Genomic DNA, 27,389 nt, shown 5'->3' with positions numbered 1-27,389 from the left:
AACGATCTTCAAACAATCGACGCGTCAACGTCGGCTGGAACAGGTGGGACAGAAGTGACGAGAAGTCACGGCACAAGGCAACGCGGCGAGGGCGTAGAAGGGAGGCCAGGCGAAGGTGACGATGGATCATTAGGCAGTTGACTCGGTTTAAGCAACGGTGGCTGATTACCTGGCCGAGAGTTAATAACCTAGCGAAAGGTGGAGAAGCCGGGAGGTCATGGCTAGAGGTGTGCGAGCATTCGAATTTTTCGCGTCGCTCGGAATCGGCCGACTGCTGCAACAAATGCGAGCTACTCGAAACATCTCGGCTGGTAAACTCTCGAGGAACTTAAAGGTGAATTTTCGGGATGAAAATTGTCGGATTATTCTCGCATATGTTTCGACAGATCTCTAATTTTCTAGTTACAGTAAATTCTCCCTAATTTTCCTCCAGCTTATAAACAAAAATTTGGGAAGAGGAGACACGAGCTTTGAATCTCGTTTTTATAATTGTCGACAATCGGCAACGATAAAAATGAGTCGCGAGGTTCGAATGATCTTCTCGAGGCTCTTTTTACTAAATTGTCCATTTTTGTTTACAAGCTGAAGGAAGATTGGAAAGAATTTACTGTATTCGAAAATATTCGAAAATTACTCGAATATTTATATATATGTGGCAAGAAGTATTATTGTTGTCTAAGATATATATTGTTCACTGAGCAAATTTAGTGTTAAGATAATTTAGAGTTAAATTAATTTATTGCAACTTCATAATTTATTTCACTGGTCTTTTTAACATTTTGGCATGTATAGATTACATTTTGAGACGTAAGTCTAAATTTTCGAAAACGTAATTTGCGTCACTACGATTCTAATTTATATGTATTGTATGAAGCGCTATCAAGCGTTATATGATACTTCCATGTAATTAACAAACTTTATTTAACGAATAAAGATTTCACTATCTAATTTCTTTATTTAATAAGTAAAGTACTATTAATATACTATTAATACTATTAATAATAGTATACTATAGTATATTAATAGTATATTAGTACTATTAATAATTAATATACTATTAGTACTATTAATATACTATTAATACTATTAATACCAAATTTATTGAGCGTTAAAAGCAGCTGCCCTATATTAATTTATAAAAGCAACAATAAGACATTTAGTTTGATTTTTAACAAGCGTTACTATAATACTTGCCACAAGTGACACACTTATTGCATAAACAACTCATAAACGTACCTTTACAATCTGAACATTCGTAAATGAAAAAATTAGTGATTTTGACAGGTTCCGCAAACCTGGTCTTAATAAATAGTGATTAAAGAAATCGTAAGTATTCGTGTCATACGAATTATCGAAGCAACTCCCATGTTTACGTCTCGACACGAAATTCGAGTACACCTCTAGTTACGGCGGCGGGCGTTCGCCTAACACCGTCGATATTCGATTGCGGCGGCGGCCTTACAAAAGTCCCACCGCGGGACAGAGGCCCAAGATGGGCGACGGTGTGGCGAGGAGGGCGGCTGACTTAATGATGCCGCATCCGGGAGTCGCCAGGACATTGTACCGCGCAAAAAAGGATCTTATAACGCGTTCACAGCTGGACCCGCATTCTACGTTCCCCGCGCCTCGAATGGGAGACCCCGATCCATTAACGACCCGACGCAAACATTAATAATCCGCAGTCTTCGCCGAGCCGAGCCGAGCCGCGCGGACGCGAGCTGCAAGGTGGCAGCCTTGGCCAGGTGACGTAACAGTCCACGATCTTTCCTGTGAGCTTCCTGGAGCCTTTCCTCCTGCTACCGTTCCAATCGATCCCGAAGCCTCGTCCTCTGGGCTTGGATAGCCTTCGATTCCTCCCTGCAAAGATATTAGAACCTTCGTTAGAGTCTTCGCTTGATTAGAGATTATCGATAATTAACTGGAATGAAATTTATTGTCTGGGAGCAAAAACAATTTAACGTTCTCGGAAACCACGCTTAAATAAAGATAGCAGAAGTATCGAACGTGTTTATGGTTGATCCAAGGCTCCGGACTCTGAAGCCTGGCCATAATAAGCCGGAGATATGACGGGTTTATTTCGCAATTTCGAAATCACTCGCTGCTACGCATTCGTTGTGTGAAGACTTCTCTTATCTGTCGTAGTACGAGAGTGATACTCTTAATTTTCACCCATATTCGATAACTGATATACTGGTATATGATAATGAGTTACTCCGTCATTGTATTTCTATTTGATTTTTTAGCGAAAGTTTTGTTTTCAAGTTTTGTTCCACGAATAGAACACAATGTTTATCTAGAATTAGATCAACAAATTTTTAATTTGTTGAGAATCATTGTACCAGTTGACAAAGCCGCGAAATTATTTGAGAGAGTAATTAGACAATTTTATCATTTTTACATTGCCTATAATTCAGCTGATCGATGCATTTTAAAAGCAATGCTATCTTGGAGTCTTTCACGACACATCATTCTGCATATTTATCTCAGCTAATGTATTGCAAAATAAGCCTATTGCGCAGCTTCTTTCGATCGTTACGATTTTCTAGCTTCAATCAATATAATGAAGAGTGCTTTAGAAAAGTTCTATGATGTTCGTGCAAGAAACTTTTAACAAGTTTTACGACACTTCATAGACTAAGGATATCGAGCATCATTTAAGTGTCTATTTCTTGCAGTTCCGATCTCCGTTCAGAATTTTACGTCTTTCCACACAAGTGTTCCTAGAGAATACGAGCTTCCCCTTCCTTCATCCTTTACTAAAATAATGTAAAAACAATGTTGCACTCTTTCCACATTTCTCGTCCGTGTTAGAAAGCTACCAACCGTTCCGAATCGACGCGGCTTCGTCACCGTTCATTCTCTCCCCAAAAATCTCCTCTGTTTCTGTCGATTAATTTCCACTCGCAAGCACACAATTTTTCATCGTCGACCCCAGGAAAGGCAGATACATTAACTCGGCGACGGGCCAAGGAAGTGACCTTAAAAGGGCCAGCGGTTGGAAGAGGATTTGTGGGAATCGCCTCTGGAAATCGATGATCCCGAGTGGACAGGGTTCATCCCCGGGATGAGACGATTCGGTTCGATTTCAAAAAAGCATCGGCCTCCCGCGGCGAGCATTCTCGCTCATCCATTCATCCAGCCGCGAGTTACGTTGTCTTCCGGCGCGCGTTGAAAGAGGAGGACGACGCGACGCGCCGCGCCGCGCCACGCCACGCCGCGCCGGCGAACAAGAAACAGAGGCGGAGGAGAATAGAGCGTACAATCACGATGAGCAGCGGCCCTGAGGTGCGAGCCGCGAGTGGAAAGGCTCCCGGGCTGCCAACCTAATAAAGCAATTTGTCACGGTTGTCGTCCGAATGCCAGCCATACATTAACACACAATCTCGCCTCCGAGATAGTCCGCGGCCGTCCTCCTCCTCTTCCTTCCTCCCTTTTGGACCCGGTCTCGCCTCGATCCTCCTCTTTTCCTCGTTTCCTCGGCTCTCGATCCCCATAACTTCCACTCGCTTTCGTCACGGGATCACCCGGAATTCGGTGACCGAGCTAATCCCTTCGGGAAAATCGAATCGCGCTACCCTCATTCATCAGATCAGAATAACGCATTAGGCCCCCTTTTCATTCTAATTAACGATACCGAGAGCTCCGATATTTATTGCCTCGCATTTAATTCTGTTCAACAGCTTCGATGAAACTACAGATTTTCTTCGACCGGATCTTCTAATTGTCGAATTTATTTATTTACTCGTGTATACGTGTAGAAAACTTCTGTGCAACAAAAGAAATAAAAAGCGAGATTATTTGTTCACTTTATACTGATTTATTTCACTTTTATTTATATAAAGTTTTTACTCTCTTATCTTACTTTTTATTTCTTCTGCAACAGAAGGGTTATATATAATATAATATAATATAATATAATATAATATAATATAATATAATATTTTAGCGCTGAAGGGAAGGTAAGCGAATCGGAGAACGTGTTTAAGGCTACTATTAATACAGTTTATTGATTGGCTATTGATGAGCGCGGGCGCGACTAGCGTGGTGTCGTAGGGCTAGCGACTTCGGACAGACTGAGCTTTTGAGTTGCGCGTTTGTCTGTTTTATACTGGAAGGGAAGAAAGGAATAGATGGACTTTCGTAGGAAAAGAGAAAGTTGGGAAAGTCCCGTGCGGGTCGAGGTGTCCAGATGTGAGGAGAATTGCTTTATTAGGGGTGCGTGCTTTTTAGGGAATTTTGAGGATTAGGAACGGTACTTGTTTTATTGCTAGCGGCCGCGCTCAGGTAGAGGAATGCGACGCTACAGTACTCCCCCGTTAGTGTTTTTGTGCAAGAAAAATGTTGTTTGTGTACTGAATATTTTACAATGTTGGTTCCGAGGATCATGGATGAAATTAAATTATATGTCTCCTGTCGAAGGTGTAGCGGAGAGAATGTGGGCGAAGTTAATCGAAGATATGTTCGCTGCTGATTGGTAGGCCGTAATGATCTGGAAATTTAACTTTTCGGTTGGACCGTCGTTGATTTGTCGCTGGTGATACGGGATTTTTTGTTCCGTTCCTGCTGGTGTCTGTGTGTGGCGTCTGTGTGTTGTGTGGATCTGGAGTTTGTTGTATTTGTTCGCTATCTTCGTGCATGGTGTAGGCTGGTTTCAATCGGTCGATCGTCACGTTGACGTTTCTTCCTTTTATGGCAATGATGAAGTTGCGTTCGTGCCTTTTTACGACACGATACGGTCCTTCGTAAGGTCGTTGTAACGGCGTTTTGACGGCATCGTTCCGGACGAACACTTGGTGGCAGGATGCTAAATCCTTGAAAACGAAGACGGATCTCCGGCCATGCCTTGTGCCGTTTGTTGGGCGAAGATACGCGAACTTGTTCTTCAGGTCGGAGGTGAATTGGTTTGTCGGTTGCTGGTTCGAATTTTGGGGTGCGAGAAATTCGCCAGGGAGCCGGATGTTTTCACCGTATACGAGTTCTGCGGAGGTTGCGCTGAGGTCGTCTCGCCAGGCAGATCGTATGCCTAACAATATTGCTGGTAGTGCCTGTGTCCAACGCTCCTCCTCGTGACTTTTGATAGCGCCCTTGAGTTGGCGGTGCAGGCGCTCGACGAGTCCGTTGGCTGCGGGGTGGTATGCGCTCGTGCGGAGATGAGTCGTACCTAACAAAGCGTTCAACTCTTTGAATAGGTGTGACTCGAACTGTCGTCCTTGATCCGATGTAATTCTGAGCGGTGTGCCGAATCGGGAAATCCAACCGGTAAATAGGGCGCGCGCGACTGTTGTTGCTTCGATGTTCTCCAAGGGCCATGCCTCCGGCCATCGGGTGAAACGGTCGACGCAGGTGAGCAGATATTTAAATCCTTCGGACATGGGAAGTGGTCCGACGATGTCGATGTGTAAGTGCTCGAACCGAGCTGAGGACAGTGTGAACCGGCCGACTGGTGCCGATGTGTGGCGCGAGATTTTTGATCGTTGGCACGGAATACAACTCCGTGCCCATCTCGTACAGTCTGCTTTAATGGAGGGCCACACGTACCTTTGCGTCGTAAGCTTCACCGATGCCTTGATGCCTGGATGAGCTAGCTGGTGCAGGGAGTCGAAGGCGGGCCTGCGAAACGGTGCCGTGAGGAAGGGTCGAGCCTTGGAGGTTGACAGATCGCAATACACTGGCGCTTGAGATCCAGGTACGACAATTTGTTTCAGCTGGAGTCCGCTGTCGGTGTCTTCGAGGAACGATCGCAGCTCGCGATCATCTTGCTGCGATTCGGCTAATCGGTCGAAATTGATCGTTGCTGTGAGTGCGTCAACTCTGGATAACGCGTCGGCTACGGTGTTATCCTTTCCGGCTACGTGTCGGATGTCGGTGGAGTACTGGCTGATCAAATCCAGATGACGTGTTTGGCGGGGTGAACACTTCTCGGGCTTTTGGTGAAAAGCATATGTGAGAGGCTTATGATCGGTAAAAATCGTGAAGATTTTTCCTTCGACCATATGCTTGAAGTGTTTCACCGCCGCGTACATTGCGAGTAATTCGCGGTCGTACGTTGCGTACTTTTGTTCGGCGGAGCTAAGCTTTCTCGAGAAGAACGCCAGGGGCTGCCATTCTTTCTCGATCAGCTGCTGCAGAACTGCGCCGATTGCGGTGTCCGAGGCGTCGGTGACAACGGCGAGTGGTGCGTCGTTCTTCGGGTGGGCGAGCAGGGTTGCCTCGATCAAGTCCTTCTTGCACTTTTCGAAGGCAGCTTCGGCTTCCGGAGTCCATGTTATCGGCATTTTGCCTTTAACGTTCCCACGCAGTAAGTCATTTAGCGGTGACTGTGTCTGCGCTGCGTGAGGGATTAGACGCCGGTAAAAGTTGATTACCCCGAGGAAGCGGCGAAGCTGCTTTACAGTACGCGGCCTTGGATACTGCCTTATGGCTTCGACCTTTTCTTCCGGAGGGCGTATACCTGCTTCGGATAGGTTGTATCCGAGGAAATCCATCCGGGAAACGCCGAATTCGCACTTCGCTGGGTTGATCACAAGGCCGAGCTGTTTTATCCTTTCGAAAAGTGCTTGCAGGTCCTGGTAGTGTTGTTCTTCATCGTCTGAAGCCAGCAGGAAGTCATCTATATACTTGATGAGGACGGATTTGAATCTTGAATCGGGATATGCCGGGTCGAGATCGCGAAATTCGGAGTCGACGAACCTCTGAAACGTTTGTCCCGCGTTGCGAAGGCCGAACGTCATGACCAACATTTCGATGAGGCCGAATGGCGTTATTATCGCTGTCTTCGGAATATGTTCTTCGGCGACCGGAATTTGGTTGAACGCACTCACGAAGTCTATTTTGGAAAAAATTTTCTTCCCGTGGAGATTCTGCGTCGAATCTTCGATGTTGGGTGGCGCGTAGTTGTCGTGTATGGTTCGGGCGTTGAGGGGTCGGTAGTCTCCGCATATTCTCCACTCGCTGTTCTTTTTCTGGACCATATGCAGAGGCGAGGCCCACGGGCTGTCCGATGGTCGTGCGATGCCGGCGCGGATCATCTCGTTGAATTGGCGTTTGGCCTCGTTGAACTTCTCCGGCGCAAGTCTTCTAGGCTTGCAGGATACCGGTGGTCCGGGCGTCGTACGGATGTGATGCCGAGTGGAGTGATTGATATCCCTCATCGCAAGTGAACCTTTCGGTCGCGTAATTTCGGGATAACGAGAGAGCAGTTCGTGGTATTTCGACGTACCAACGATGACTTTGATACTGCTCACCTCGTCCCCTGCGGGTTTCCCGAGCGAAATTAGCGACGTTGTACTGTCGACTAGCCTATTGTTGCGTATGTCGGCTAGCAAACCAAAGTGGTACAAGAAGTCTGTGCCAATGATCGGTTTTTCGACGTTCGCGATGATGAAGTTCCATGAGAACTGGCGACGCAATCCGAGGTTGAGGTCGATCGGGATCGTGCCGTAGGTAGTGATCACCGAATTATTCGCAGCATACAATTCGTATTCCGACTTTTCTCGCGGACCGCGAACGCGTTTTCGTGGGTATACGGAGACGTCGGCGCCCGTGTCGATCAGGTATTGTACTTTGGTCGCGGCGTCGGTGACGTAAAGGCGGCGCGAGGTCGGGCAGGAGTCGCTCGCCGCCATTAACGAGGTCCCTGAGAGTTTCCCGAGGAGAAGGAACAAGGCTGAGCGCACTTGTGCGCGTCCTTTCCGAACCTCGAATGATAGTAACACGGTCCGTCGGGTCTCTGCTGCCATCTTGATCGCGAACGCGAACGCGGGCGTGAGCGCGTATTTCGGCGATTCCCACGCTGATCTTGTTGTCGCGATATCGCCGCGATTTCCTGCCGCATCGTGTTCGCCATCTCGCAAAGCTTGGTGTTGAACGATATCGTTAGCCGTTCGATGAGCGAGCACGTGTCGAGGGTCTGCGGCACTTGCTGTACCTCGTTGATTTGGCCTCGCGTCGTCGGGATTTCCGTCAGTCTATCGGCGAGCTCCGCGAGTTTGTCAACCGAAAGATCGTTCTGCGGCGCGAGCACGAATTGTGACTGACTCGGCAGGCGCGAGAGCCACAGTGGCTTTAAAATCTCGTCCTGTACCGTGTTGCCGGCCAAGCTTCTTAAATGACGCAAGAACTGCGAAGGCTTGCGGTCCCCTAACTCTTCGTGCTCTAGGAGCTGTCGCAGCTTTTGCTCCTGTGTCGCGCTGAGACGCTTGATAAGTTCGTTTTTTAATTTGGCGTACTTATCTGAGGGTGGCGGATTTGTGATGATGTCGCGGACATCTTGGGCGACCCTCGATTCCAGGTTCCCCACGATGTAGTGGTACTTCGTCTCATCCGCGACGATCCCGGCTGCAGCGAACTGTCCTTCCACCTGGCAAAACCACGTCTCCGGGTCATTGTGCCAAAACGGAGGAATCCGAACGGCGACGCGGTCGATGTGTGTAGGGTTCACAGCGCTAGAGTTGCCTGTCGTTGGAATGCCATTGGCCGTGCCGAGGTTGCCGAGGAAGTTGTTCCCGTTCATTTTCTTTATGTTCGAAGGCAATTCGCGCACTATGGTGGACACGTTACTTTTTTCGATCGCGTTGGCGTATCGTCAGATTCGCTTCAAATCACGTCGGGGTCACCAATTTTAGCGCTGAAGGGAAGGTAAGCGAATCGGAGAACGTGTTTAAGGCTACTATTAATACAGTTTATTGATTGGCTATTGATGAGCGCGGGCGCGACTAGCGTGGTGTCGTAGGGCTAGCGACTTCGGACAGACTGAGCTTTTGAGTTGCGCGTTTGTCTGTTTTATACTGGAAGGGAAGAAAGGAATAGATGGACTTTCGTAGGAAAAGAGAAAGTTGGGAAAGTCCCGTGCGGGTCGAGGTGTCCAGATGTGAGGAGAATTGCTTTATTAGGGGTGCGTGCTTTTTAGGGAATTTTGAGGATTAGGAACGGTACTTGTTTTATTGCTAGCGGCCGCGCTCAGGTAGAGGAATGCGACGCTACAATATAATATAATATAATATAATATAATATAATATAATATAATATAATATAATATAATATAATATAATATAATATAATATAATATAATATAATATAATATAATATAATATAATATAATATAATATAATATAATATAATATAATATAATATAATATAACATAATATAATATATAATATTATATATATAGTACAATAAAGCGCAGTGTACATAATAAGCATAGCCATAGTAAAAGTGTAAATCTTCGGAGGATTCTGATGGTGCGGCGAGTTTAGTTTCCACGGTCTATTATGGTAAATTCGAAGTGGGTGAAGGAAACGCGCCGGACCTTGCTTCGGATACTATGATTCGTCTTCGTGATTACTAGACTGCGAATCTTTATGCGACCTTGTCGATTTCGATGTTCTTTTCTTGTACTTCGAAAACCTGCACGTGCCATAAATGCACGAAGATGCGCAGTCGTCCAGCGATCGTTGCAAAAGACGCCGAAAGCCACAGATTCTTTCATGTCAGAGAACATTAGCTACTTACATTTTAGAGAATAACGAAAAGTCTCAATTTATGCGTCGTCGATGCATTGTACTATTTTCACGTATTCAAAGGTGCCAGTCCATCTGGCAGGACAAACAGATTGCTGCGAATTCCGATGAACGAATGAAACCAGGTGGACGTGTAAAAACAGTCTTGTTGCATTGTGTCGTAATTCATCGTACCGAACAAGACGGTTCACAAATATTAGTAATCTAATAAATAATTGGTTTGGAAGTGTTCGTCGTCTATCGACTTTCAAAAGGTCGATGATCGATCAAAATCGTGCAGTCCACATTTCCAGTCGTAAGAGTACCCTCCTAAGTTCGTTCGGTTAATTTTTAAGCGCGACACCCAGGACATCGGCTCTAATTGCATCAGGTGTCTCCGTGAGATGTTGCCGAGTGCCGACAAGGGAGTTTGTTGCAGAAAGCTGCGGTGGTCCGTCGAAAATAGGACAATACTACTTCGAGAGAGATCCAGGGTACAACGGCCGATTATTACGGTGTTTTTGTGAGTCGGAGGGCCTGGAACGAGCTCGGTGGATGGATTCTGGGCTTCCTCCATGGTTGCGAAAGCTGCGGAGGTTCTGCAGGTTCTTGCTACCGGCGAGAACCAGCGTTCCCGAGGTGCGGGACACCCGGTGATTGATGGATCCTCTCTCCGAGCGGTCGTCCGGCGAATCAGACGTGGCTGCTCTTCCCTAACGTTCCGTTCCTCCCTTCTTCAGTTGGTTCGCGTTCTTCTCCATGTACGCCTTCGCATCCGATGAGGCGACCGGCTTTCTAATCAAGAATTATTGGTCACACTCGGCTCCCGCCGCGGAACCGCAGAAGGCGGGAGAACCATCCGCCGTGCTGTAACTCTACGGCTAGTACCTTTGCCACGGTGTGTCGGATACCCGTCGTGTACCCGTGAGACACGCGGGTATCTCGTGACTGCGGATTTTATGCGTTTATGACAACGGTTAACTACGACAAACTGCGACCAGCGCGAACATTCGAAGAATTCACGATTCTGTTGTATTATGTGAATCGATGCGGACTATTCATTTTCTTTTGCTTGAAAATAAGCTCTCGTTACTGGCTACAAGAGTTATTACTATTTTAAGAACGTTTGTTGATTTCTTTTATTTGTTATTATATTACTGAAGAAACCGAGATTAACTACGGATTTGTACGCGATACAAAGCTTCCAAAATGTTTCTGTTGTAGAAATTATAATATAAATTATTTTTTTCTTTTTATACCTTTTTAACAGATTGGATTCTTTCTGCTTCTTATTTAATCTAAGTTAATTCAGTTTGATTATGATAATAATAAAACATGTAATTATTACATCATTGATTACCCGATCCTTTAAAAAATTCAAGTGCAACATTTGGATGTTGTTTTCACTATCAATATTCAATATTTCATTATCTTCAATTATGTCAAGACTATGTCAAGGTTAAATATCAAAGATAAATCCGAGAAAATCGAAGGTCTACGAAACATGTCTTCTAAATTCTACAAAGGAGAACATCTGAATTCTTTCTCCCAAATTCTTCTTGTCATGAACAAATAACAATATTTTCTGTTATCACTCGCCAGAAACAACAACTAAATAAATAACCGAGTATTCGAGTAGCATCGGGTATACTCGAGTATCTCACGGGTAGCTCGGATACCGGGTGTCTCACAAGTCGCAGCAGCGGCCGCAACTCTCAGGATCGCTCTGCATCGAGCTCTAACGCGAGCATAACACGCGAAAACACGGATTCGGACCGCATAGAGATTCGCAGAATCGGCCGAGGATCCCGTGTAATACAATATGCCCGAACGTATAATTTCTCTCGGACATTGTACCGGACCCGATCGTTTCCACTAGATTCGGAATCCGCCGCATGAAGATATTAAACATGTTGCTCGGCGCGCGAGTGCTCTCGGTAATTCAATTCCCGGAATCCCGGCGTACCCTTTATCGGGGCCCCGGAGAGATGATTGCGCCCCGAAATCACAGTACTCCACCCGGCTTTCTTGTAAACGTTTAAAGGTACCGTACGAGCGTAATCGAGTTTCATCCGAGACGCGCGCAAGTCGCGGACACCATTAACTCCTCTATCTCTCTCCCTGTCTCTCTCTCTCTTTCTCTCTCTCTCTTCTGATGTAATGGTGAAATTGTTCGGGAATTTTGTTACTCAGTACCGTGGCGGGATGAGATGGAAATTGATCCAGGATGAAACGCGATAAAATTTCTGCCGGATTTTATTGACGATCCGATCAACAGCTCTTCGATTCTGAAATCGTTCGTTGTGGGCCGCGACGCGACGCCCAAAAAGTGCAGCAAAGTCTGCGTAATTTGTGTAATGACAACGAGACCGGAAAGATAATGTCTCGTTGAGTGAAACTTCATTCTCATTACGGACTCTGAGTCATAATCAAAGATTCATTAGGGTTTGCGGTAATTAACATCTTCGGGCCATGATATCGCAAATGAAACGCAAATTCTGAATTAAAGTGTTCTCTTTTTATATTCTTTGTTAATGTTCCTAATGGATGCTGCAATTAAATATCGTTTGTATCATTTGTTGTTCTGAAAGCTTGCGGATTCAATCTTTACTTTTTTAGGCAACTATCCAGAACATATTATACATTGCTAGGTGATACCCTAATTTACTTTCACAATAAATAATGGCACATGTGGATCATCTTGGATTCGAATTCGGACATCAGAGGTTCGGATAACCAATATTCTACTGTATGACCAATATGAAAATGATCTTCTAAAAATTACCTTTGCACCGTACAGTGCAGTGTTAAAAATTGTACAATATTTATTATTAAATATATATTTAATGATACGTAAGTAAAATAAATAAGAAAATATTATAAAATTTAGCAATTTAACTTTAACCGAATGTTAAACGTATCAAATAAGATTGGAGGGACTACACATTCTGTAAATATTTATGGATTTGCAGAATAACCTCTTTATAGAAGTTCAAACTGTCCAATAAAGAATAAACAGTACAACGCTGCGGAGCGATCCGAACGAAATTAAAACAAATGAATAATTGACTGCGTGGAGCGTAAAGCTCGATTGAACGAGGGTCAACGAGGTAGCAAAGTTCGGCCAAGCAGATGTCCGGATTCGGCTGGTCTAATGTACCTATAGACGATTTAATTGTCGAATCTCAGCCCGGTTGACCCCCATCGCCGGGGTCTTATTCTTTTTCGGTCTGTTCCTTCACGAGGACAACGAGGTTCGCCAATTTGTCGTGGTTCCCTCGTACGAGCCTCTTCGGCTCCCGTCCACACGTGCAAACTTGTCCGCGTGTGCACACGACACACGCACCGCGTGTTCACGACCCGCGTGTTTGTGTGTCGTGGGGTTAATTGAATCAAGCAGCACGCAACCAGCTCTGTATACACTGCCGGGTCATCCGAGGTCAAATCGGTAATGGGCTGACCCTTAATTCACCATGTGGTCGGCCACCGAACGCCGATACATCGTCGTCGCTCTTCGTTCCTTGGACATGCGAGTCTCCTAGATTACCGGCGACCTTGAACTCCGGAGACCGCCGGGCGACAAAGCGGATCCACGCCAACTTCGACGGCACGAAACCCACCCCCTTCGAACTGTCGATCGACTACGTTCGATTTCCTTTCCAGTCTTCGTAAACCGTCTTCGTTTGTGCCTCCGGTGATGTTCATTTAAACAGAGGACAACTTCCTTCGTCGTTCAGGCTACGTTATGCTTGTTTGGGGGTAGTTAACCCTATTTGTTAATTTTCAATTATGCGTTCGATAGGATGCGTCGAGATAAATGCTTCATCGTTTAGTTAGTTAGTCGACGATGTGAACGGTGTTATCACTTTATACGTGCTGCTTCGATGGTAGCTAAAATGAGAAGAAGACCAATCCTTCGGATAAAATTTTGATTAAATTTCCTATCAATTTTTGTATGATTGGAATTATATTCTAGAACATCATTTGAGCATCAAGATAATTCCGTCTCTTAATTAGTTGTAAACGATGCAAACAGTCGCATTTCTTTATACAGTCTGCTTTAAGGGTAGCAAAAATGAGGATTGAGAAACGTGAATTTTTTGGAGATTCTCCTAGAAATTTCTTCATTGGAGAAAATATTCTTTGCAACATCGTTTCTGCGTTAATACATTGTTTACATCGTTTTATTACTTGTAGACAATGTAAATGGTCTCTAGCTAAAATGAGAGTCATGGAACGTTAATCGTTTAGAAGCCCTCCCACAATTTTTCCCATGGAAGAAAGTTTACTATACAAAATGAATAAAATGCAGGAAAAAGTCTCTCATGCAACTTAAAAGTATTAAGTGCAGTCTTAAGCCCCATAGACAGCAAAGATAAGTGTCCCAAGTTTCTGTAATCACTGTGAAATCTTCGTCTTCTACAATAAATTCTGCCCGATTGTCCTTCATCCTGTAAACAAAAATGGACAATTTGTGAAGCGGAGATACGATTGCTGGAGCCTTGCGCCTCGTATTTATAGCTGTCGACAGTCGGCAACTATAAAAACGAACCGCGATGCTTAAATAATCGAATCTCCTCTTCCCAAATCATCCATTTTTGCCTACAAGCTGGAGAACAATTCGGAAGAATTGACAATAATTACATCAATCTAAAGCAGCGAACGCGCGAAACCGAGTAACAGTGTCCAAACGACGCGAGTACAATGTTTGGACGAAAGCGAGGATCCGCTCGTTTCGCGAAATTGAATTGCAGGTTAGGGTCGACTGGGTAAGCATCCCAGTTAATCAGTTCCATTACGCGGAAGGCAGTTCGGCGTTAAGTCGTCGATGTCCGGAATCGGGAGCAGTAGCGGTCGTTAATCGAGGAAATTCGGTGAAACCGTAATTAGCGGAACGATCGTCGTTATGGCGGGTACGAAAGTTCACCGCGGACCAGCAGCCTAATGAACTCGTTACATATTTACACGTTGTTCGTGCCAAGCCGACCGGCTCGGCTCGCAGCTGAGGCCGCGGCGGCGGCGTTGTGCGGGCTCAGAAAACCACATCGAATTAAGAGGTCCTTTCGCAAATTGCAGACGGAACACGAGAGAGCGATTTAAGCTTATCGATCCACCCAACGACTTTCTGATCTGCTTAACACCCACGTGTTCCTCCGGCCCCGCGAACCGTTCCTAGTTAATGACACTGGACACGGTTGTTAAGCCGCTAATTCGAAACAATTTATATACCCGCGTATATAACTACACATATTTAAATCAAACTGGCCTGTAATTTACCGCGTTCCTCGTTAAATGTTCTCCGGCCAGCTCTCTTTAGCCTGATTGAGGAACCGGGACACGTGGCGCCGATCTAAAACGGCCTCACCGACTTACTATACATTATGCAACTCTCATTAAGAATTAAAAACCTGTGGCTCCGCGGCTACGAGCCGAACGAAAATACGTGTTAACACTTTGCCTGCCGGAAACCTATTACGCTCCCGAGTGTGAATATTCATCTATTTACTTTTCTCTTAGAGTACCGCATAACGTTCCTTTAACGCTAGAACTAGGGCAAGAGTACGGCATTAAGCATAATTTTTTCGTTCAACTATATGTATATTTTCAGCTGGAATTTTTGTAAAAATTAACTTTCTCTTGCATTTCGTATCGTTTAGCTCTCTGGTTGTACAACTGAATATTTTCAGAACGTTGAAGCTTTAAGTTTAATAATTAATATAGTAATATATGTAATAATATGGTAATATACCAATAGCGACAAAATCCCAGGTATTTCTGATTTGTTCTCCATTCATTTCTTAATATATTTATACTACTTAAATGACATAAATCTATCCAATTTAAATTAAGCTATTTTGCGGTATAAAACACTGTTTTAGTTAACCGAAAGCTAACTATTTGAAGTTACGACTACAAACACAAATTCGCGTTCGTGGCAAACATACAACTAGTACCTTTAAATCATTTTTTTAGAATTTACAATAAACTAATGTAGTACTTAAATGATTAATCATTCTCTACAAATTTCCGAAACCAAAAATACACAGATAATTCTAAGAGCATAGTAACCACTAACGAATTAACCTCACTAATCCAATCCACAGTCTCTTAAAAAATCAAAAGAACAGAAAAATCTAAAGAGAACAGAATCCACCTTAAAACAGTCCAATCGATTGGCTTCTTACAATGACAAATCGCCGACAGATGAGATCTACCGTAGCTACTCTTAAAAGTAGCATCTATCATGTCACGAATCCTCGTCCCCAAGGATCCACGGACCGATATCGCAGCACGTGTCAGAAGAACTGCGCCACAGAAATCCCGGCTCACGAAGACGTTTATTCATCCCGATCCGCCAGCGTCGCGAGTAGACGGATTTAATTGATTCGACCTCGCGGCTACCTACATGTGCGCCGAAGACAAGTCCGTCCGTTCGAGGGGGATCAAAAGGAACTTTCTTTCTCTCGGTAATTGTCTAATTTACGTGCAGGGTCGGCCGTGAACGAGGGAAGAAAAGGAGCCCTGCGAAGGACCGAATTTATCGGCCCGTAGACAATCGCATCGCGCAATCAACGCCGTGTTTTCCCCCCGTTGCCCGTTCCCTTTTATGCAACGTTAACGCCCAACAAATGGACCTCTCGACTTCTATCGCGTCAACGCATTTGATAAGAGGCGAGGTCACCCGGTTACCAGTCAACAGATGCGGCCAATTGGTTCGTCTAATACCGTTCCGGTGAAACCGACCGCTAACTCGCCTGGAAGCCCGGTATCAGTTACATCGAAACGTCCTTTTCGTCCTCGACGTCCTCCACGATCAGATAAAAATTTCGTGAATGGTAATTTTCAATCACGATTCAGCTGCGCCCCGCTATCGATGACGTTACGGGAGGCTGGTTTCATGGGGAGGGGCTACGGGGATGATTGGGGAGGTTATGGGTAGCCTTTGAACGGTCAATGTTTTCTTTATTGGCATAATACTTTTCGTTTAATGGTTTTTTTTTAGTTTTACTTGTTCTTTGGTGTCAAATCGGCGCGATGGAGAAATTAATGTCTCAGTGAGTTTTCTCTTTGAAAACTCCTTTGAGATAGGAGTTTCACAATTTTTAAAATGACGATTAAAATCATTGAGTCTGATGTAGTTAAAAGGGTATCTGACTTCGAGAGCTAACACTTGTCTTGATTAACAATAGATAATTTTCTGTAAACTGGCATAAAAAAATGAATTTCTTGTGAAGTTTGACAAAAATAAATTTCTTGTGAATTTATACAAAAACGAATTTCTTTTGAATTTATACAAAAGTTTATTTCTTATGAATGTACACAAAAATTAATTTCTTGCGAACTCAAACATAAGTTAAATTCTCGTAAACTCGGACAAAAACTAATTTCTTTCGAAATTGCACAAAAATTAAATTCTTGTAAACTCAGACAAAAATGAATTTCTTGTGAAATTATACAAAATTGAATTTCTCGTAAACTCAAATAAAAATTAATTTCTTGTAAACTAACACACAAGTTGATTTCTTGCGAAATTATGCAAAAATTAATTTCTTGTAAACATCTCACTCTCGTAAACGCACTGAAACGCATTCGATATAAGTGCCCAGAAATTATGCGGTCTGTTTGTAATCTCATTTAATCATATATTTAGACTCCGATGGAATGAAAATCGTGGCAAATATTAGCGAAAGAGACGAGGAACTATCGGAGCGATGCAGCATCAATTCGGTATTGGTATTCGTTAGACAGAGCTCGTTTAATTCGCGTCCCCGTTCGACAATACGCACTCGGCTACGCGTGCATTAACGTGTATGTACGTAATCCTGTTCAACGACGATCCTTAAGTGTAACTTAACTTAACGCGTAATGCACCCTACGATATTAGGAGGGGAGGCGAGTTACACGGAACGGTTTCGTCGGTGTGCCAGCCTGTGCACACACCGTCCTTTTCCGATGCGAGCGTGTCCTTTGCCGATGCATAGCCGGGCAGGCCGTGCGCGCATGCATTTACCGAGCCCTTCGCTTTTGCACTTCAACCGACTGCCTCTCGCAACAGCACTCTCCCCATCGTGGCTTCCCTCACCCCCTGGACCCCTCATCAAACCCCCTCATGCCCTGATTGAATCTACTCCGCGCGGCTTTTATTTCGCGCCGTGGAAACCCGAGCCAATCCGTTCCCGTTCCCGTTCCACGAACTGCGGCGCGCCGAAAGTCACGTTTTGTTGCTGGACCGAGAGATTTCTCAATTAGGCCCGTGGCCATTGTTACCCGCGACGACAGTCTCTCTAGATCATGGCCCCGGTATCTTCGAAAGCTGCTGTCATTCCAGAATTTTGCACAGGAGCCTCGCAATCGCCCGCAGTTGCCCGCCAAGGAATTCTCACACTTTTCTTACTTTCACAAAATCGTCGATATTTAACCTATAAACGGCTGTTTTATTCTTTACTGTTATTACTAACATTTATTTAATCACTTAACTCAAACAGCTAACTGGTTAACTGTGGACACAGAATATGACAGACTTTACCGTGAATATTGTTGCTTAATAATGCGCTTTCTTTTTTCTGTAGATATATTATAAAATATTTTGTGATAAAAATATGCGATACGTGTTATATTTAATTTCCATGTAAATATTAATATCATATTCATTCCAGAAATAATATATTTTAACGAGAATCTGACAGATTCCGTATCCGCTTGTCACAAATTCGAATGTACGCGGTTAAGGGTTAGATTGCTATGATTTTATGAAAAATAATCGTAGAGCGACAAACCTGAGCTCATTCTAATGCTGGAGATTTCTACTTTGTCTATACATCATTCATTTTCTCGTAATATTTTTTTATGTAAAATGGTAAAAGGAAAATTGAAGAACTCTTCGAAACGCTTTCTAAAGACGTTAAAAACTTTATCTCACGATTCTGGCTATTATAAATTAAAAAATTGCCTGTTCACAGTGCCCCCTCCCCCTAAAACCATTATCTCGTCAATGTCATTGTCTCGTCAATCTTCTAAGAAACGGAGGCTTCGTACTTTCAATGATTAGCCCCTTGCCATGCAATTTGCTTCGCAGCTACGATTATCAGACACACTTGTTCATTAGGCAACTTTCCTGTGAATCTGCTCGAACGGTGAAAGTATCCGAGCGTTTTTACGGCGGCGGAACGTTTCCCGGGGGTGCAAAGCACAGACTCAGCTTCAACCCGGAGCAGCATTCAGGGTGCTCCGAGGAATCGCGGAGTCGGCAATCGGCCGAAGTTTTGATGTCACAAGTTTCTCCGCGACGAGAGTGGTTGTTAAAAGGACTGTCGCAATCGTTGCCTGCGAGCCACGCTGCATACTGCGCAACGCGCAGACGTCTTTCCATAATCTCGCGAATATACGGACGCATTATTGCGTGCCTCTACGCGCGGCATTCTAATTTTCGAGGTTTACGACGTACGATCGCGGCTTTTTTCGCCGCCTCGGGCCTGAATTCGAATTTTGCTTACAAAAGAAAATTGCATCGTTTGTTCCTTGAACCGTAGCCCCCCGTGCGAACACCGTTGCATCACGTTAGGCTAACCCTTAGCATGCGTATGTCTGATGCAAACCGAGTTTTTATCGTTCGTAACGACGTAATTCAACTTTGCCGGCTTGTGTATGCAAACGATGGTCGAATAGCAGACTCAAAGATTAACTCATAACTGATTCTCATGGTGCACGGTGGTGCGATCCAGGTGCTTGTTTCAACCAGCTTAATTGCTGCGAAACCCAACATCAAGTCGGCTAACACGGCCGAGTCGTTGCAAATGATTTTCTGCCGTTGCTTTTGATATCGCTGTTGGTATTTGCAGTTTTTGCGAAAGATCTCGCGTTGTGTAACGGGGATTGTTATCAATTAGACACTTTTGATCGCATTCTCTTCGGCATAACCTTACAGATCTCCTCACACGTTGCTGTCGCGTTTCTGCCTATTTTTTAAAATAAAATACCATAATCTGTCGAAGATGTTTCTTTATTTGTCTTGCATCTTCGAAATTCCACCAAACTCGCCGACTGAACGGGATCACAAAAATCTCTGGACATAATTTGAGATAAAAACGTTGCCCTTCGAACTGTTATTTGCTTTGAAAAAATGAACTAAAATTAATTGCATTTTGGAAGGTCCGACTTCAAGGATCGTCGAAAAGCGCGCGAACGTTCTGGCCAAGCTAATAAAATTGACGCAACAGACAGCGTGATAGAGAATCGATCGAGCGAGCCCGAAAGTGACATCCCCATGCGAGAACTCTTGTAAAAAGCTTCGGCGCGACCCTCCGCAAACAAATTCGCAGGTCGATGGCTCCGAATGGCGGAACACACTCGATGAATCAGCTCGCGATCCATGAAAGCCGGCCGCAAGCTCGAGATGCGTAACTATAGAAGTCAAATTGCAAATGAAACGCGTTTACAGGCCGGTCCACTCGTCGGGGTGAGCGCCTACTCGCGCGCACTCGCTCGGAATCGCGCGCCCTTTCCCCACGGAATTCGTCGTCGCGGAAAGCAAACGATGACTCGCGCTCGTTCGCCGGCGATTAGGTCCGATGTGCCGGGCCCCGTCTTCCTCGGTCCCATTCAGTCTCCCGGAACTATAACAGCGAACGCATTTCCCGCTTGAACGCGTGCACGTAATCGCACGTGCGTGCGAATCGGCGCGGCTTGCTCTCCCGCTGGTCGTCCATCGCCTTTCTTCCTACTCCGGATTCGGATTCAATTACCATATTCATTAGAAAACGTTTTGCAAGATGATCGTTAGCGAGGTATCGAGCCGCTCCGAGTGCTCGCCGGCCGAAAGAGCGGCCGCACGTCACTGCTCCGATGATTAATTGCTCGCGTTGACTCCGCGAGCCGACTCGCCACGTTCTCTACCGTTCGCAAGAGGAACGAACCGTGGTTTATCATTTTTCGAACGAATCCTGTTCGCGTTCTGCAAACTTCAATCTCCGCGGAAACTGGGCTAAGAATTTTCTTAAACGCAGGCTACGCTGATGAAGTCGATGCAGAAGCTGGGAAATTGCGGAGTCCAAATTAAAACTGTTAACCCGTCGAAATGTCGGGTCACTGAATTATTGATTTACGATTATTCAGGTCGTGGAGATACATTTATCAGTTATTTATTCAACAGACGCGTTGCTGTTCCCTTACGTTGCAATTTCTTGTTGCTCCATTTAATAACCGGAGAACAATCACGATTAGTGTCGAACTAAAAGAAAGCTTCTTCGCATAGCGTAATTAACCAGATAGCTGTTTTTGATCATATTCGTCAAAAACAGCTAACTGGTTAGGTTAAGTAAACGAATAAATGTTAATGCTATATTAATGCTATATTATAATTTTTAATTATATTTTAATTATATTTAATTCTATTCACGAGTGATTTATATAATATACGTGTCACACACACAGAAGAGTCTTATGTCTCTTCTTGAGTCTCTGTCACAGAGTCTTATCGTTGCTTTTAAGAACTAATATAAAACAGTTGTTTCTAACGCTCCGTACGTCTAGCGTTAAGGAACCGAATAGAACAATTTCAAAGTGGATGGATTTGCTTCGACGCGAGGCCTCGGATATTTCGAACAGTTTCAACCACTGTCTCAACCTTGTTCAACATCCTGCGGTGTTCACATGCAATGATTTGCATACTTGTCCAGAGAGAGAGAGAGAGAAGGCTGTTACCTTCAGCTTTATATTTAACCCTCAACCAGTTATGTTGTCTCTGACTGATCCTTTTAGGACCAAGTAGAAAACGAAAAGATCGATCATACCCTTGCCGATGCTCAAACGTAGCTTTTTTAAAGTACCGGAGATATTTCTCTGAGACTTATGCATCGACGACTTAAGTAACAGTGCTGAATTATTGCATCGACACGAGTCCCGAAAGGATTATGTTCAATCGAAGCCGTAAAAGTCAGCATCAAACTTGAACAAACCGAAACAAGCGTTGCAAAATGATCGACATGATCGAGAGACCATCGAGATGTAGATGACGCGAAACAATTTTTCTCCGAAAGTAACGAAACCGGATGATCGCGTAAAAAGTTCGCGAGAAGATCCGCGAACGTACTAATGAACTTTCCTCGAACCGGAAACGCCGTCCGATCGTTGCCGCAGAGCAAATGAGATTTCATGGTAAGGAGCTCGGGTGGGATCCGTCACGAAAACGTCCCACGCCGACCGCAATTTCTCCATCAGATGATCCTCCCGACCCATAAAATCCTCCGCGGAGCATATCGTATTAGGCTAATGTACGTAAGCTTCGGCCACGGGGAGAGAGAAACGCAGGGAGCCGGCGAGAGCGACTAGACGAGAAGAGGGTGAGCTTTGATTGGTCCATTGAGGACACGTGCTGGCAACCCCGACGTGGGCCAGCCCTCTGGCTGTGCATCTCGTTACGAACTCATTCAGGAACTCCAACGTTGCCAATGACGGAATCAAGTGGGATTGTTAACGGGGGCACCGTAGGTGGCTGGGACAGAGAGAAGGCGATAGAGATCAGGACCTAATGACAATGACGACATAATCAGATGGGATAATTCACTTTATACGATCGCCACGAGCCGAGGCGAGCCTCCTCCAGCCGCGGCGAGCTTATCCAAGGAAACGTTTGATCCTGGGGCCCTTTGATCACGCGGAAACGCTGTCCAAGGATCGTTACGATCTCCGAATATGTTCTGCGACGCGTGGTTGGCGCTAGACGACGCATAGTTATGCATTTGCGCTGTTTACTTATTTTGATGATCAGACTGCGGATTTTATGCATTTATGACAACTAGATAAAATACCAAAGCATAAACCAGTTGGAAAAATTTAAGGAGGCTACTATCTTCTGTTCTATTTATTAAAATATATTTTCATTTCATTTATGTTTCGAGTTAGAACATTTCTATTTTGCACCAAGATCCGCAGTTTATTCATGATAATTGTACTGTATTTTTTGTCATAATGTCCTAGTCGATAAATTGAATTTGCTCTCCAGTCTCATAGGTCACCCATAACCTCAATTAGCAGAATTAAACAGCGACAGTTTAGATAATGGAACAATTAAAACGCTGTTCTGACTTGTACAATAATAGTCCAGCTGGTAAATTGAATCTGATCCTCGGTCTAATGGGTAATCAACAAACTCTGTTATCCGAACTAATCGGGGTACATTAAATAGTGTCGTGTGTAGATCCTCGAACAACGTACACGTAATAAATAGACCGCAGATTTTATGCATTTATGACAATAACGACTAGGTAGAATTTAAAACTATGAAGACAGAAGAATTCGTGAAAATGTTTATAGTAAGCAAAACTGATTAAAATTAATAAGAGATAGAAGACACTTTCATCGGGCTTATATTTCTTACAATGAACTTAGACGATTTTTATTTTCACAAAGATCCGCAGTCTGGCAATAAAGCTTAACTTGCAATCTACTTTATTAACCATCGAGTAGCCTCACTGATCGGCGTCTTAAAAGATCGTAAACTGTGATCTAGATTAATGTATAAAAAAATCTACAATGTCCTGCTAATGCAAACTTTCGATGCTAACTCTTGAACCTGCGATAGTTCGTCATTCAGATTCGGATTCCAGGCAGTTGATAGGAAAAGGTGGCAGATTCTTGCCGATGGAACATGGAAGACGCTAATGGCAAGGCTGGAAGTTCCAGCGTCACGATGGAGGCTGGATGGCAGGCTGATAGAGTCGTTCGGGCATTCAAACAACACTCTGTCCGGCTCGCAATTTTAATCACGCTGAAAGCATCGGCCGAGGAGATGGGTCTGGGCAGGAACCAAAAATTTGGTCACCCAACCCTTCCTTGTATCCGGCTGAAGGGTTTCCCTCGACTTCATCACCGCTCGAGGACGCAGGTAGCGCCATGCGACTCGACGCTACTTGCCGCGTAGCGAATTTCGAGAAGTGCTCTCCAGGGTCTTTCAACAGTGGCCGGTGCGGTGGAGAACCCTTCGTGTACCGTGAGGCCTGTAGTTCTGGTACGATGTTGTTGGCAACGCTCGCGACGACGGGGAATACCGCCGGCACCCCGGCCACATGGAAACGTGAACGGAATAATGGACGAAGTGAAGTGCGTCGCGGTTGCTCCCGAAGTGGGCATTGTTGGCCCACATGCTCGCTCGAACAAACCAGGTTGATCGACTTCGTAGGAACACATGGGAACGCCGCTACCAGCCGACCGACTCCTCTCCTTCCCCGTCTTCGCCTTCGCTTCTATTTTTCTCACTTCTATTCCGTCCACCCTTTTGTCTACGCCGAACACGGCCTGATCCAGCTCCTCGGTCTTCTAGGTACACTTCGGGCCACGAAACGCGTTCCGCCGAAACGACGTTTCACTGGAAACAACGTTTCTCTGATCTTTTCATCGTGATGTCTAAAAGATCTTCCTGCGTTCTATTCCAAAGAGCTTGAGCTGTCATTCGTGGCGACAGATGGAATTATTTCAATATGACGAATTTGTCAATGCTCGACGAGTTTCATCAAATACAGGGTCCAGTCTTGACATCAGCAGAACGTTTAAGTTCCTCAAAATACAAGAATCTAGGTAGCTAACAGACAAGCCCGTCGGAAGATCAATCGAGCAGAGTGAAAACGATGACACTGCCTGGTATTCTACAGATTCCATCACGATCTATCAATGAAACGTCCAATTTTCCAACGAGCTAGAGGTTCCAGCAGGGTTCGAGATCTTTCTCATGGGCAGCTCTTAGAATCCTCAAGGTGGCTAACAAATGAGGCTGCCAGAAGATTGCTCGGACAGAGGATTGTTGAAACGATGACTCTATCTGAAGTTCTGCAACTCGCGTCACGATGCAGCAATAAAACGGCTAACCTTGCTATTACCAGGAGCGGCGGGCTCCGAGACCATTCCCATGCGCAACCTCGAATCCAGGAAGCGAGTCGACGCGGTTCCCAAACCATCGAGCGTCTAGCCTCCCTAGAAACATCGAACGCCACTCGTCCTCGTCTAGAACGTGTATTTTCGATCCGACAGTTACATTCTTAAGCCGCTGCGGTCCGGACCCTCTGGTCTGGCTCTCCTTTAGGTCGGTTAGAGGTGCGGGTACGGATGTGAAAGAGAAACGTACGTATGTACATTCGTCGGTAGCCGAACGAAGGGTGAAACAATAAGCGACGAACGACAATGAGGATTTAAGTGGCGACCTCAATGATATCAACTGCACGCTGGAATAGAATTCAATTGAATTGAAGGAACAGCAAGGGGAGTCCTCCTCCTCCTCCTCCCTCCGCCCCTTCGCCCCTCCTGTCGTTCTGTCTCTCCTCCGGACAACGTTTTGTAAGCACTTCATCAACGTGTTTGGTACTTTCCACGTTACCATTCGACGGCGGGGCTTCTCGTCTTCGAGCTGCGCGATTCGGTCCGTTGGGTTATTGGCATCGAGCACTTCTTCCGATTCGTGGGAAGAACTCGATGGATCTCTGGCTGCCATTCGATTGATTCTTCCAGGTTTCCATCGCGATGGATCGACGGCTTCTTCTCTGTTTATTGGTGTTAATGGCCTCTTCCGATTCGGGACAATCGCCTGCCAGATATCTAAATCTCTAGTTGCGATCCGATGGATTTTCATAAGCTGCTGTGCTGATGGAGTCTGGCAGCTTCATCTCTGTTTATTGGCGTTGATGACTTATTTTGATCGGTGATATGATTCGAGGTACTGCACTGACGTTTGAGGGACTCTTCCAGGTTGTTATTTCGTCGGACGGTCGACTTCTCTTCTGCATTTCTGCAAAGTGGATGTTGCGCTACGGTTCGACCGATGGGAATCGACCATAAGTTCTCTGCAATGTCACTCGGTAGGGTCTTTGCTGATAGATCTGGAAACTGTTATTGCAAATTGTGCTTTAAACTTTTGGGGAAGACTAGTGAACGAGACAGAATGTAACAAATTATTCGATACTTTATAGAAGTCTTTTTAGATTATAGATATGGAGTGCGTTTCCTTTGGACTTCTCGTGCAATTTCATTCGATGGAGCCTTTCTTGACAAATTGGCAAATTGTTACTGCACACTGTGATTCAGATTTTGTGTACAAGACATACTGTAGCAGGCTATGGGATCTTTTATGGAAGACATCTTCGATTGCGGACATCGAGTACTCTTGATCTATGAGAAGCGTCCATAAAATAGACTCTTTACCCGAATTTCAAAAAGCCGTTGTTACAAACTATAATTCAGATTTCGTGTAAGACCAGAAAACGATGCACCATGTAACAGACTACCTTGTACAGAGGTGGTCCAGTGATACGGACATCTAGAAGACAGAAAGACTGATCGCCGCATCGAACGCAGAAACTAATTGAGACTTCCCAGATCGTCGGTGTCGAGTGGCTTCTCTCGTGCCGTGGGAATCACTTCGTCTTCGGCGTTGTCATTCGACAGGCTCTTCCGATTTGCAATGCTGACAGAGACTGTTAACATCTAACCTTTATCCCAGCCGTTTGAGGCGAAGTCTCGTCTCCTTGATCCACGGGAATCCGAGGTTACCCGTCGCGCTTTCCATCGATACCTCGAGCGAGGCTCGAACGATTCGATTCCCGGTTTCGTTATACAACGGCTCATTAAGAGCCCGGCTACCAGCGATCCTCTCCAGGCCATTTCTTTTCGGAATATTAAGCGCCGCTCACCACGATACATGGGAATCGGCGGTGCGTACCTAGAGTCTGTCCGTGACGCAACCGCATCATCTACATAATTAATAGAACCGCTGATGCGTCTACGTGTACCTACAAACAAGGCTGTCTTGTAGTTAATACGTCGGTGCCGAGCGATCGAACACGATTATAATTTCATCGCTGGAACCCGCGTGCACTTTATCGCCTCGTATAAAAGCAGTACCGGCCGAGTGTTCGCTCATTAGGCGAACATATGCGAAAACAAACAGGAGACCACTGGTAGCCTGTTTCCACGACGAGAACGGAGTCTGCGAGCTTTCAGAATGTGGACCAGCGATTTGTGTCGTTTCAGTCGTCGAAGTACCTTAATTCGCGATAATCTAATTGAAAGACGATCGAACGTCCGCGAAAATATTAAGCACAGCTTCTACGATCCATCGTCGCCGATCGGGAAATAATTTTCCACGCGCATAGATACCCGTCGAAATTATTATTAATTATTTGTAGAACTTTCGTACGGGTTTGCGAAGGACCCAAGGACTTCGTCGTCCTTCTCCTCGATCCTCCACTGCCAGGGAGATGTATCGACCACGTCGGTGGCGCCATCTGCCAAGACAATGGGGAACCAGACCCGCAGGAGAATCAGCAACCGACACACCGCCTTCGACCCGTCATAAGATCCCCATAAAATCTCTTATTATTGCCACGGCATCTGAAACGCTGTATACCTGCACCGCGCAATGATTCTCTATGCTTCATGAATAATCAAACCGCGCCGACCATCTGTTCGCAGAGGCCCGATTTATCTCAGATTTGCCTGGAGATCGTTCGACCCATTCGGGCTCTCCCTGCTAACGAAGTGTATCTCCGCTAATTGGGTCCTCGACTTTAAGCTTAATTTAGTGTCTCGTACCGCGAACGGTCTTCGCGCAGATTGCTGGCAATAAGCTTCGTTAAATCCGCGTTTTCGCCGCGCCGGATCGGCTCCGGGATTTATGGGTTCGGCGTTAGACGTTCGGCGAGCCGCGTTTCTTCGAGGAAACTCCCCGCGCCGGTAAAACACGCGTAACCGGCGACGAAACAGCCGATTCTAGGCAACACAATGGACACCTGAAAATTGCAACGATCCGGGCTGGGTCCTTCCTCGGTTCGGCGTTCTCGGCCCGACCACTCTCCCACAGATTACCATTTGTTCAGGAGCCTTGACAACTTTCTCAAAGAAACGTGGCT

The 27,389-nt window shown here is 45.2% G+C and overlaps 1 long non-coding RNA gene across 2 annotated transcripts in view; it reads right to left on the bottom strand.

Annotated features, from left to right (window-relative positions):
* Positions 1-735: 735 nt before the first annotated feature.
* LOC117225324 (uncharacterized) overlaps positions 736-27,389 on the bottom strand; it is a 78,725-nt gene continuing 52,071 nt past the window's right edge. For both annotated transcript variants that reach the window (XR_013033216.1, XR_013033217.1), the window contains exon 4: positions 736-1,857. This is a non-coding gene — a long non-coding RNA (uncharacterized LOC117225324). The remainder of the gene's footprint in view (positions 1,858-27,389) is intronic.

This window comes from Megalopta genalis, chromosome 4, assembly GCF_051020955.1.
Source record: "Megalopta genalis isolate 19385.01 chromosome 4, iyMegGena1_principal, whole genome shotgun sequence".
Taxonomy (NCBI): Eukaryota; Metazoa; Arthropoda; class Insecta; order Hymenoptera; family Halictidae; genus Megalopta; species Megalopta genalis.
The sequence above is the reverse complement of the archived record's forward strand: the minus strand, read 5'-3'. Positions and strand labels throughout refer to the sequence as shown.